Source organism: Sebastes fasciatus, chromosome 22, assembly GCF_043250625.1.
Source record: "Sebastes fasciatus isolate fSebFas1 chromosome 22, fSebFas1.pri, whole genome shotgun sequence".
In the NCBI taxonomy this organism is placed as follows: domain Eukaryota; kingdom Metazoa; phylum Chordata; class Actinopteri; order Perciformes; family Sebastidae; genus Sebastes; species Sebastes fasciatus.
In genome coordinates, this window is record NC_133816.1 from 7,391,081 (window position 1) to 7,405,031 (window position 13,951).

At 41.4% G+C, this 13,951-nt stretch overlaps 1 protein-coding gene across 14 annotated transcripts in view; it reads left to right on the forward strand.

Annotated features, from left to right (window-relative positions):
* LOC141761153 (adhesion G protein-coupled receptor L3) overlaps positions 1-13,951 on the forward strand; it is a 234,608-nt gene that overhangs the window by 72,772 nt on the left and 147,885 nt on the right. The gene's annotated exons all lie outside the window — the stretch shown is intronic.

Below are 13,951 nucleotides of genomic sequence, written 5' to 3' on the forward strand. Positions count from 1 at the left end.
AAACGGTACAATGAGACCTAAACAACTGGTTTCATTTACTCATTGTTGGTAAATCTTGATTGTAGTCTTGTACTGTTCGATGCACGAGGCGTTGTCGCTGTTGTTTGGATGTTTCGGGGGCAATTGGGGGCATTGGAGAGCTGCAGAGGAACATCAAGTGCCTTAGTGGGACTCAGAGGACAGGTGATACCTCCTTTATTTGACCAACAAAGGGAATAATTGAAAAGTAAAAGGGGTAAAGGATTAATTACTTATTGTTCCTTTTGATCTCTCTTACTTTTTCTTATGCAGCACTCAAGCAATCAGGGTGAATTTTAATGTATTCATACACAAACAAAGAATACTAAAGACCTGATAGCATTCGCCTCAAACTAAAGTTCACCACACCGATGCAGCAAAAACCAATTATGGCCAAGATGGTGTGTGACCCCCGCTCTTTCTTCCCTCAGCTCCCTCATTGAATAAACCAAGCATGCACGGGAGCTGGCGATTTTGTCTCAGCGAATCAATATAAAGTATTGTAAAGTCTGCATTTCGAGCAAAGGGATGGGGGCTGGGGGGATCAAATGATACCGTGGCACAGATTAGCCCATGAGACCTTGAGGATAAGAGAGAGAGAGAGGGAGCAGGCAATAGAGAGCCGGTAGTGGTGTGGGGGGAGGTGGGGCGACACTGGAGATGGCCCAGTGGCCTTGTTGGGGAATTCAATACAGCCATTGACAAAAGAAGGCTTCCATTGTGGATGAACTAGCCTCCTTTGGGAAGCTGTTCCATTTCCTTATTAATTGTGCTCTCATTAAAATAAAAGGAAGCAGAGAGGGGAATGGATAGCGCGGGAGTAATGGTAGCTCCTCAGCATGGCCTTCTTGTTTGGAAAGATGCCAGGGTCAAGTAGTTCACAGTTCTAGGGCTTTACATGGAATGGAAAATACTCTGTAGTTTATGTATTTTATGTACTGCACACACAGATATACACACACACACACACACACACACACACACACACACACACACACACACACACACACACTCCCTTTATCTTCCGTCTCTCAAGCCTTCCCACACATTAGAGCACAAATCTTCCTTACTGGCTCCCGCCACGTCCCCCTGCAGATGTACTGTATCAAGACTCTGGGGGTCACCGCTTGGCCTCAGCCTCGCACCACAGCTGTCAGACTTGGGAGGAGTCGTGAGTTTAGGCCATGGATCACTGATATCCCAACCAAACATACTCCCTAAAGTATACTCCCTTCACCCCCGGCTTAAAGGATGATTCTGTTTTATAACAACTTGGGTTTATTTGTGTAGTTTTTCATCTCTATCGGTTATGATGACATTGCACTCATCAATTGCTGAGATCAGGGCAACAAGTCAGACGGGGCCAAGAAAACACAAGCACTCAGAAAAAAAACGTGCACGCAAGGTCAAAGTTGAACCGAGAAGTCTGTAAACAGTGGTGGATAGTTACAACAGACAGTTTGGGTCATGGTTTTAACTGTTCCTTTGTTTTCTCTTTCAAATAAGATTGACTCACCTGACAAGTTTGTTTAAAACCTGTATGATCCTCTGAACTCACGTGGTTGTTACATCGTTGGACTTCTTTTTGCAATGTTGCCATATTTCTTGGATTTCAGCACTGAATTTAGTGATTAGAAAGTTACTATTACTGATAAAAAAAAATAAAAACAACAACAAAACTATCCTTCAAGTTCCTGCAGTGCTTAAGGAAGTGTAGAGACCGACCTGTTAGATGATTGATTAAGTGTCCTGCATCACTAGATCACAGACTAATCTAATCTACAGATCCATACATTTCAAATATTCCAAAAGATTCTATTTTCATAACAGTATTTTTGTGTTATTGTGTGAGAGATATAGGGTACTCTGTCTTAGTCACCACACATTGAGATAAGATAAGAGATAATATACATGTGTGTGTGTTGCTTCTGTTCTGTTTGGTCATCTGTTGAATATCTCCCCCACCCCTCCCCATTCTTGACATAGGCTATTCCAATCTGAGATGGAGAATGCTATAGTGAAGATGTCTTTTTTTGGGAGGTTGGGGGTTGAAGGGCAGAAGCCATAACTTTCACAGACATCCCCCTGTGCCTGAGACCCTACAAAAGACCAACTGTGTCAAATGAGAAAAATTGCAGGTGCACATTCCCCAGTGGTGCACTCCCTCTTGCCTCCCACACACATACAGTATTAAGGCATGCAAGCACACACACACACACACACACACACACACACACACACACACACACACACACTGCCTCCGTGATCACTGCCCCCTCATTTGGTGGCGGGTGGAGGAGGAGGAGGAGGGGGGTTAGAAGGAGATCCTTTTTCACTGTGATAATGCTCTCCTTTCTCTGCCACGAGATGGACTGAGGAAAGGGGCTGAAACTGGAGAGGCAGAGTGAGCGATGTCATTCCGCAGCAAGCAACGGCATCAAACAAAATGGCATGCCATTTTTATAGGCCCGCTGCAGATGTTTCTCGGCTGTATGTCCGCACTGTGCATAATACAATGGTGGGTATTTTGTATTGGGGTCACGGTGAAGATCATGGGGGCCACCATTAAACTGGGAGGTCGGGATTTAACCCCTAGCGCCCATTTAATTTTCCATGTCACAAATGAGTTAAAATGTAGTCCATGTACATTATACACACAGTGCAACTTTTAAAGGAACAGTGTGTAACATTTCAGGGGATCTGTTAGCAGAAATGGAATATAATATTCATAACTATGTGTATAATCACCTGAAACTAAGAATTGTTATGTTTTTGTTAGCTTAGAATGAGCCCTTCATATCGACACAGAGAGCGGGTCCTCTTCACAGAGTCCGCCATGTTGATCCGCCATGTTTCTACAGTTGCGCCGAACGGAAAAAACAAACACTGGCTCTAGTGAGAGCCTTTTGTTGCCTGAAGGCCACCATACTTCTCCAACATGCTTTTGAAACTGCCGTCTGATTTCCGGCGCTCCTAAATTAGTGTTACGACAGGTTGGCCTTACCACGGTTTTGCTCTCAGCGGCTCACGTTACCGCAGTCTTGGAAAGGGAGGAGTGATTGGAGGGGTACTCAGTTGGTTGCAATCTGCAACCACACCACTAGATGTCACAAAATCCTACACACTGTCCCTTTAAAATCATGTTAAAGTTATAAAGTGGTCCTGATAGCTTCAGATCCTGCTCATAATTATCAACTTTTTCTATTTCCATATTTGCCTGCAGCTAACTGCATTGCATTTCCTGTTAACATAACCAAAAGTAATGGTTCCCAACCTTTTTACCACATGACCCTTTAAAATGAAGCAGTGCGACTTTCTGTGACACCTTGCACATGTCAGTGAGTTATGAAAAACAGATTGTTCCATTTTGTGTGGCCGGAGGAGATAAAAATACCCCAAAAAACAAAAAATCAGATACTTTTTGTTTTTGTATTTTAAAGTGTTTTATTTTCTTATCCTGTTAATAATCTCACAACCCTCCAAATGTATCTTGCAACCCCTTGAAGGGCTCTCTACCCCTAGGTTGGCCACCACTGACATAAGGCATGATGGGAAACGCAGTGCTGAAATTATCCACAAATGCAAACAAGTGAAACCAGACTAAGCCAAATAATGAACTATTTCCCAGTCTCAGTTCTTAAGTCCATGCCACTCTGAAGCAATTTCACATTCATAAAACATTTCCCAGAACATGTATAGTCCCACTCACATGCCAAATGCTAATATTTATTAGTAGCCTAACCTATCTTGAAAATGACAGCCATGCCTAACTATTGCATGTTTTTGCTATGTCAAAACCCTACGAGTAAAGAGAGGTCAAACCAAGCCTAGTATCCAAAGGGTTAAAGCAAAATGATCCAACTCACTAGATGACCATTTGACTGAAGTTTCAGACACATGTTTGAGAAGAACAGGCAAAGCTTTGCAGCAGTCTTAAACTAATGCAAACAACCACTGAAGTTTCTCAGTAACAGATTTGCCAAATAAATTAGCTGTTTCTTGGAGGTGCCAGCCTGTCTCCATGTGTTATTGTATCACGCATTACAGCTCTCTACACCTGCATGTGTGGCATGTTTTTGCCTAAAATCTCGCATTCCTTCCTATTTCATGCTTCTCATGCTCGTTGTCGGATTCCAATAAGAGAGTTGCGGCCATACAATTCGATGCGTGTACATGTTGCTTCATACATATGCGGCGCTCATTATCTCCACACGCTAACCCCATATCGGATACCTGTCATGTTAAAGACAGAAAAAAAAGAACGATCAAAGGAGATCGTCATAGCTGGGTGTCTCAGATGTAGCGTAGCCACCCAGGCTAATTTAAGCAGCACTGCCTTGATTGCATACACGTGGAATGCGATTATTTCTCACTCTGTGGGCGGTAGAGGAATCTCTTATTTCTCACATTTACTTCCATATCCAACACTATGTTTTTGTCTCCAGCAACCTTTTTTTAACAGCTTTCTTTCGTTGCAACCTTTTTATCTCACTTTTGCCTGTTAATTTTCCTTTCTCCACAAATCCACCTTAACAACAATGTCACCAACACACTCCATTCCCTCTTTACTGTTTTGTTTGCTTCAACTTCTTGAGTGGCGGCATGCCAAAGTTAACCATTTAGCTTTTCTACAAGCTCATACAATTAACTCCTTAGCCACTGCGACCCTACTGATAGGGACCTCCTTGAGATGTTCAGTATGGGGCCACTGAAATGGCCTATGAAGTGGCTTGTACTATCCCATAGGACAGGTTTGGAGAGGATTGACGTACGATTGAATCAGTGGTACACCTTGCAAGTGATTTTGTAGCTCAGGGAAGAGGAGGTGATGCACAGCAAGCAGGTGGCCTGATTTAAAAATTTGTCATCCTTGAACGGTGTTATGCGTAGGTGTATACGCCAGAAAGCAATATACCCTAGGGAGTCACACCCCCGACCCAATGCATAATGTATTAAAGTGGGCAAATGCACATACAAACACATGTGTAAGAATGACAAACCACAAGGGAGGTAACAGAAAGAAAAAAGCAGCAGCTTGCCGTTAAGTACAGAAACAGACAACCCTTAATCTGCTGATGCCACCCGGCACATCAGATTGCACCACCCTTTTGCTTCTTACAGTATATAGGGCAAGCCCCCGCACCCAACCCCCAGCCGTTTTCCCACTTCATCTCACTGTTATCTATACTCATTCACATACCTTTGAATTATACCTTTCAGGGTTTTCTTCTGTGAGTGTACAGCTTAAACTAGTTTTATCATCCACTGGGTGTGTGTGTGGAAACAGATGCAACAACACTCATGAGTCCATGTGTTGTCAATGTACATTCTGTGTGTATACAGTATGTGTGATAATTGTTTTTAGCCAGTGCTTGATATTATGCTCCAAAGAAATAATTTCAGAAATACGAAGTAATGTCTTCGTTAACCCTAAAAAACATAACAGATTCTTATGCGTGAAATCACATTTTTAATTTAAATTATTTCTTGTTCTTCATTATGTAAGTAAACATTACAGCACTGAGCTTTAATTGGTATTAATTCATGCTTTTTGCCCCTCGGATATTACACTGCAGTAAAAAAATTCCACTTGCAGGAGTATGGTGAAAGAGAATTGGCTTGGGTTCATTTCCACATGTGCTCTGCTGCAGAAAACAAATCACTACAATGTAATTCATAGAGTTCGGTGCGTGTGCGAGGATACTTTTGATAAAATGGAATGCAAACAAGGACGCTGCGAAACAGAGCTTCAATTTCCTGTTTTTCTCTTCAAATGGAGAGAACTTGAAAAATGTTCATCCTTACTAGTTCCCACAAAGCTGAATTCCAAACGAGGTGAACTTTTTCATACAGCCTTCACGGGAAACGGAAAAGGAAATTTCATCTCAAGATTTCATCAACAACCAATATGCTGTTTTATGTAAATTATGTTACTATCTTTCCCATACTCTCTGCTTTTATCAAGTTGAAAAATACATTTGTTTGTGCATGTACAATTGAAGTGGTGTGTTGTCGACTGATTGGGGTCATCTCAGATTTTTTTTATCGCCATGATCAGCAGAAACACACATCGCATTGTGCCAAAGCAGAACGTTATGAACAGTTTGGTTGTGATGGCGGTAACCCGGTGGCCAGTATGTTAGCGCTGGAGTTCAGCTCTATTTGTGCTCACTATTGCACTATTAATACTACCATAATGAGGAAAGCCCCTGGGATCCATTCAGACAGCAATATTGCCTGGTTTCCTATTCATTACAAGAGAAAGCATTTTCTAGGTGTTCTCGGTTTGTGCTGTATCCCGAGTGAAAGGAGGCTTGTACAACACTGTGGGTTGCTATGGCAATAAATGAAGTGCAGTCAAGAGTTCACATAAGTGGTGTTTCCTAAAGTGAAGAAAGAGATATAGAGGTATACTTTACATCAGACAATGCATGTGTATGATTGACCTGCTAGACAGCAACTAACTGAATGGATCATATTTTTAAAATTGATTGAAAAAATGAATTGAAAGCAGAACTCACTTAGAATTCTCAGTGGTTTAAAATACACGCTGCCTTCAGTTTGAGCAGCGAGTCTTTTAATACCGTTTTTGTTGGCCATGGTTACAAGCAAACTAGTCAAATATTACTTTTAGCAGTTTTACAAAAAAACAGATTACTCACAAATTGCTCATCAGAGTAAGTACCAAAGTAAATGCAGAATAAAGACAAGTAGACAAGTTCTTTTTTGAGATACTTGCACTTGGGTATTTCCATTTTCTGCTACTTTCTACTTCTACTCCACTACATTTTAGATGGAAAATATCCATGACATTTATTAAACAGCTGTAGTTAGTAGTGATATTTACAGTAAAATCAATAATTTACATACATCATACATCATCAACTAAAATGTTATAAACGAAACGTGATGCCTTGTTATAGATTGAAATACCCAACATTATTTATGAGTTAAATTTGCTTCACTTCAACAAGCTACAACAATTAAAATGCTGCTTACATGTTGATGTATCAGTAATAATATAGCATAACCTGTACATTTTGCTGGTAATATGTTTTTACTTCTACATAGGCAAAATTGTGAATGCTGAACTAAAGTGGTCACCTTAGTTGAATGAGTTACCACCCTTCAAAGTATATTAGTTGTTATATACTGTACGTGGACAGTGCAAAAAAAACAACAATAATGCAAAGCTAACTGGAATATAGTTTTTTTTATACCATGGTCTGGGTGAATACATGATTATGATTGGCTCCAGGTTGTTCATTAAGTAAGGGATAACGCCTGACGAGGTGTCCATTATGAGGAATTAAAGGGCGACACAGAGGAAGGAACCGCATTTTCAACTGTACACAATGTTATTGACTTTAAATCTTAACGTTAGCTCTCTGGCTGAGCCAAAGGGTTCTATGAGCTGAACAGATTAGACATATCTCCTGTTTACAAGTCGTAACTAAGGTTTGTCCTGTTTAAAGGAGTATTGAACAACGTTTCCTTGCTTAGAAAACCTTATTGGATGGTAACGATTGTTCCAGGTATTAGCAAACCCTTGGGTCGTTGCCAGGGAAACGTATGGCTCGTGAAAAACTTTAGATTTGGTTGCAAAACGCATGAAAATATAGATGAATGGTTTTCATTTTGTTTTTCCTTTGGCAAATGACCATGGTATGGACGGAATAATACCTTTCGAGGTGTCCATTATCAGGAATTAATGGACTTCACGGACGGTCCCTGCCTCCCCGTCGTCCATTAATTCCTGATAAAGAACACCTTGTCAAGTATTATCCCTTAAATATAAGAAAAAAAATAATATCAGCCATGTTACATTTTGGATCAAGGTGATCCTTCAGTTGGAGACTGGTATAAGGAGGTGTTTAAGAATAGTACCTTTGGAAAAAATTCACCTAGTCTTACATGGAAATATGTAGCTGTAGAAGTACCTGCAATTTAACATCCAAATAGCTCCCTCAGGATGTTTTAGAAATTGTGCATGTTTTTTTCATATTGATTGCCTGGCCTCTGCACTCCAGAGTTTTCCTTGTCTGAACGCCGAGCAACCTCCGTTTCCTGGGAGGTTCAGATTAGGGAGGTTGCACCGCAGCTCTCAGTTCACAATGCTAAACTTAGCCAAAGCTCTCGCCTCCAGTGTGCTGTTAGGCAATTCCATCTGATGATGTGTGGCAAAAGAAGAGTGAGGGGAAAGACCTCTTTCCCCTCGCACAAGACGAAAATCAGCCTGTTGTTTCTTTTCTTTGACCCCAATTACAATCAGGGCACGTGTTACTATAGGGGCAGGTTGAGTCATGCCTGCTCTGGAAGTTCTGTGTGTGTGTGTGTGTGTGTGTGTGTGTGTGTGTCTCCTATGTGTATGTGTGACAGGGATTGTGTTCATTTTAGCCTAGGAGGCACCGTACAGTAGGTGGGGGCCAAGGTGCATTAGTCTTGGCTGAGATGTTCCCTTGAGTGATGCCTGCACATGTGGGTGGGTTACAGGAAGGAGGGAGACGAAGCGGGAGGAGGGAGAAAGCAATGAAAGGAAAGGAAATAGCAGAACGATGTCAGACATGACGGGAGCTGAACAAAGCCCAGCTCGCTGTCAGGAGCCGCCGCTGCGGCAGCTGCCAGCTCCGCAGACCCACCTCCGGCTTGGACCACCTGATAAAACGGCACTTCGCTGATATAGGAAGCAGGACACACATCTCTGATCTGTTTACATTAAGGGAAGGAAAATAGGGAAATTACCAACATTTGTTCAGAATTAGCTAATAACAGGAAGTTTTAAATATTATTTATACATTTTAAATTTACACTTATTGTTTATCAGACCCCGATTGCTTATTTTATTATTATTATATTTAATTTATTCTTATTTTTATTCTTATTTTCCTTTCCCGACATTTGATTTGTTATATAAGTTATTATATTTTTATACTGTGAAATATATTTTCAAATATTTTTTAAACAAAAGTTCCATTTACATCTGATACATTTCAAAACAATTCATCTAATCCAAAATAAATAAATAAATAAAATTCAAACTACTTGAACAACACTGAGACGATCACTGGTTTCTCCTAAGCTGGAGTGGATTTGACCTAAGAAACTAATGTTGTAATTTGCACACCAAAGTGGTTTTGAACATAAGACCTTGATGGAAGACTTTTTTTTTTTTACTTGCCACGGCTATGCACTTAATGAATTGAAGTAGTGATTAATTAAATGAAAGTGCTTGCTGGATGGAAAGACACTTCACCCCTGTGTTCTGAGTATGTGAATCAAGCCTTTATGGAGTGATGGCAAGGTACTTGTATTTGTTACTTGTGTGTACGCAAACATGAGGTTACTGTCTAGTGGGAGTATATCACAAGGGGGGAAGGAAAGTTGCTGTGCTCTGCAGATTCCCCTCAATCTACCAACCAATTTATTAACTTTCGCAGTTATTAACTTTCATGCTGTCAATACGTTGTTACGGTAGGAAAGAAAAAAACAATACGCTGCTGCTCTGTAATGACTGCTGCCTTTTCGATTCCATCAGGTAGATTGTTCCATGCAGCTTCTCCTAAAAAATCAACATGCGGCGGCTAATCCAGTGTGGTGCAGTAGTTTATTATGACTGCGCTGTATCTGGTCCTGCCTCCGAGCTAATTTGTTAACACTGAGGAGTTAATTTCCCTCCAGGCATCATGGGCAGTTTGACTGACGGTTTCAAACTGGCATTTGCACGTTGCCGCCCGGCAAAAAAAAAAAAAAAAAACCCACCATCGGTCTTTCCCCTCAGCTGGAATTTGCAAATGCGTGGTGTGTTGCCAATTAATGTGTTCAAATGTGTGTCAGCGAACGCGAGTGGAAGCAAAACAAATGGCTCGTTCATTCGCCGTGTTGGATGGATATCTGGGTCCTGTCATAATGAGTAATGCTAATTGTGCTTTGCAGCATCATTGGTCAAAGTGTCAAAAGCCATCAAGTCGATTTGAGAAGTTTGTCACGATCGTTCCCGCGGTCAGCTCATGAATTCATCATTACAGAGGTGCTATCTATCTGTCATCCGGCTGCACGTTTCAATAAAATGGCTTATTTAGTCTCATTTTTTTAAGCTGTGAAAGTATTTTAGAAGTTGTCTGACTACCTTGGCAATGCAAGTGAAGAGTGATTGCACCAATTTCGAGGCCTCAAATTCTTCCTGTGAAGCACAAACGTTGTGTTATTGATGCTTTTTCTCTTAAATGCTCTATCTGCAGAGTTCTTTGACAGTTCAGTTCCTGGATAATTTTGCATTCCGCGCAAAAGCCTCTGAGATTTCGCTTGCCTTAGGCCATATGTAAACGTAATTTACTTGGGAGAACAATTTGCCTGAACTGTTTCTCACTTCAAGATAAATAATCCCTCATGCATTATTGAAAATGCTATACTTTTTTTTTTCTGAGTTGCAATTCAAAGTAGTCTTGCAAATGACTTTTTTTCCCCCCTAGAAAATGTCATTTGTTGCAAAGTAGGAAGTGGGTGTGACAGGCTGCTATTGGTCTAATCAAATAACGGTATCCAGATTCATGCACTAATTAATCACCCGCTCTGGGGGCCGGACCCATCCAGCCATTCTCTGTAGAAAAAGAGACATTTGATCTGTTGAATCAGCTCCCTTGCCATCTCCTCCTCTCTCTCCCATCTATCTTACATTAATGCAATGAAGTCAGAGTTCATTTGAATGCAACTCCCCCTCTCTCACACACACACACATAACGTTTTCAGTTTGTATCATCTGCTACAGAGCCTCTTTTTAAAGAATAAAATATTACACCCTCGCATATTAAAAGCCTAAAAAATGTTTTTCTCCTTTACTAGGAACATATTCGGCACTTTGCCAGACTTTCCAGCTGCATAATTGCAGGGAGCATTATTATTTATTGGGAAATTATCCGTTGTGTCTGAGCTCACGCACTTGAGCTGAAGCCTGAAAGCGATCTAAAACCATGTCGTTGAGAGCTGTCACACATCCCCGACATCTGTTTATCCGAGTGATGGAGGCTCATTTAGACTGGCTCATTGTAATAATGTGCGGTGGTTGACCTTAACTCCTTCTCCGCGACACGTTTTCTTGGGAGATGAAATGAAAATACAAGCCCCCTTAGGCCCCTGTTTTGTTACTAATGATGACTTTTAAATGTCATTCTTACTCGGCGCCGTCTGCACTTCAATGCCCGGTGGTTCACAGAAGGTAATGTGTCACTGACCCAAGAATAAGCTCTGCTTTTTAACAGCAAAAAAATGTCTCCCTTCTTACTTACCATCACTATTAGCAGAACCCACAATCAAAACTCCAAAGCGTTTCCCCCTTCGGAGTGATTTTTAAAAGCTCTGCGGGGGAGCGACATTTTCCAAATGACCATTTTTCTCTCCGACCTTTCTCTTGCCCTTTTTGGTGAGTAATTGCGTTTTTTGAAATATTCATTTGTGTGTTATGTCATTTGCGAGCGTCATGATTAAGAAACACTGAAAGTAATGGAAGTATCCAGCGTGACCCTGACAGTTTGCTTTCCCCCAGACTACTACTTCTTTTTTTCCCCACATTTTCTGCAGTGCTCTTGTCAGAGGAATTATCCAGGGAGGATCTGCAGTGGAGAAAAAAGAGATACGCTCTGCATATGAATACTCCTCTAAAGTTGGAGAGAGGGCGGGGGGGGAGAGAGATAAAGTGAATAGAACATAGACCTAAGATAAGAGAATGCACTTTCAATAAGACTATTTCGATTTTCGATAGCTCCGTCAGCGGTGTGTACAGGTAGACAGCGATACGTGCGAGCGGGGCAGGACGCTGGCTCTGGCACCCGAGGAATATGAGCCCTATCAATCACCGCCTCCGGGCACAAATGTAATTACACTACAGTTGTTGACTAGGCGGGTAATCCGAGACACCACTGGCATGCATTTACTTGCTTACATTAGGGGATTGCTGGTGCCCATGTTGTCGGCGTCATGCTCGCTACTCTCTGATATTTTTTTAATGCTTCTTTTGGGGAAGCTGGCATGAAATGAGCTCCTCGCCTTTTCAGGGTTACAAGGCTTAGAAGAATTATTCACAGAGAGAAATCATAGAGATCAAATTAGTCAAGATTCATAATATGATATTGCATAATAAAACCCATTTAACAGGACTTTTTGTCTTTTTTTTCTACACTTTTGATGGCAGCTCTCCAAAAACAAAGCAACCACACACACAAAAAGAATGAAGATCAATAAACAAAGCAAGATTGGTCTTTTTTTTCATTCAGAGTCAATGACTCTTTTGTCACTCATCTAAATTCACCTGCCTAAGTGAACCTATGTTATCCTTTCTCTCTGCGGTTGTCACTTTCAAAGAAGTTTGGCGTGATCCAGATCAGTACTTTTCAGGGGGGCGGAATACATCTCCCCATTAAGAGGAGGATAATTGATGGCTTTCATCACCAGAATGAATACAATTATTCCAATTTGTGATGTTTCCATGGCAAGTGCGCTTTTACTGTGTTGGGGTGTGAATGATCTCGGAGACAAAATGAAGTGACACGATAATGAGGGGCTTCTTTTGTTGTTTCACCTCACCGCATAGTCTTTGTGTTTTTCTCTTACGTTTCTGGTTTATTTTTAGTGATAGGATTAGAAGTGGTACCTGGATGACATTTGAAGAAGTGAAAATGGCAGATTGTATAAGGTAGAACATTCATGTCTAGAAGGAAACCTGCAAATAGCAAAAAAAACCTGTATAGCAAAAATACAAAAACTCTTGCGAGACTTGCTGCCTGATGACCTATCCTAACCTTAACTATTCAAGGTCAATGCTTAACCTCAACCATCTTGCGAGAAAAGTTGTGGGTTACTTTCTGGACACAACCCCGGTAAAACAGTAAAGCTGAGAACTGTAAAACCAAAACAATGAGCTGAAAGATGCTAAAATGCTTTGTAAAGGGGGAGGAGAATTTTTCATACATTATTTGTGTGCTTTTATTCCACATAGAGTAAGTCGTGTCAACACTGCACTTATACTTAGCTGTTTTGCGAGTATTTAAATGCCATATGAGTCAACACCGTGCCGAACAAGGTTAAATGGAACTTCTGTCGGAAAATAGTCATTATCACAGCTTCCAGAGGAAACATGAGCAATTTTTACCTTCACCTGAATGACAACCATGTCACACAATATAATGATTGCATAGCTGAGAAAAAAAAGGAAGTATTTCTCACTTAACTAAGACACAGGCGGAGCGGTTTATTACTAGCATTTGCCATAAATATGCTCTTCAAATCTATTTGTAATATGTGCGACAAAATGATTTCGACTCGAGGCTGTTTCATTTATTGTTACCGAGGTAAATGTGACAATTCATCACGTATTGATTTCAGGTGATATCGCCCTATTTTCACATGTAGAAACACTGTGCCTTTCTCTTTCTCTTTTGTCCGTCCGTCCTCCCTGATGAATGCCCGCGCTGCACGTCGCCTAACCGTTGGCTGTCGCGGCTCAGACGCTTGTCTGAAAGGATGTTTATAAAAAACAATCTATAACCGCCACAGTCCTCCTACAGTCACTCAGGCCAATGTTTACGTTTCTCGCTCATTTCTTATTCTTGCTATAAACACAGAAACTCCTCCAGTCTGTTGTGCACATGCTCGGCTCATGCGCGAGTGTGAGCCTCCGCAGACGTGCGTGGGCGTGCGTGCGTGCGCCTGTGTCAAGGAGAGGGAAAAACAACAACCTCCGAACCGCCGCCGCCGCTCGCTCCCACCGGCCCTCCTGGCCATTTTCGGCTCTGCGGTAAACAGCAGATTTTTTTTTGCCAAACACACTCTCGGCTTTTGGCTTGAGGCTGCGAGCACCTTTTGACCCTCTGCCTCCTGCCCGTGCGTGCTTAAATGAAGTGCATTGTGTCACCTTAAAAGACAAAGAATGAAGCAGCCCCTC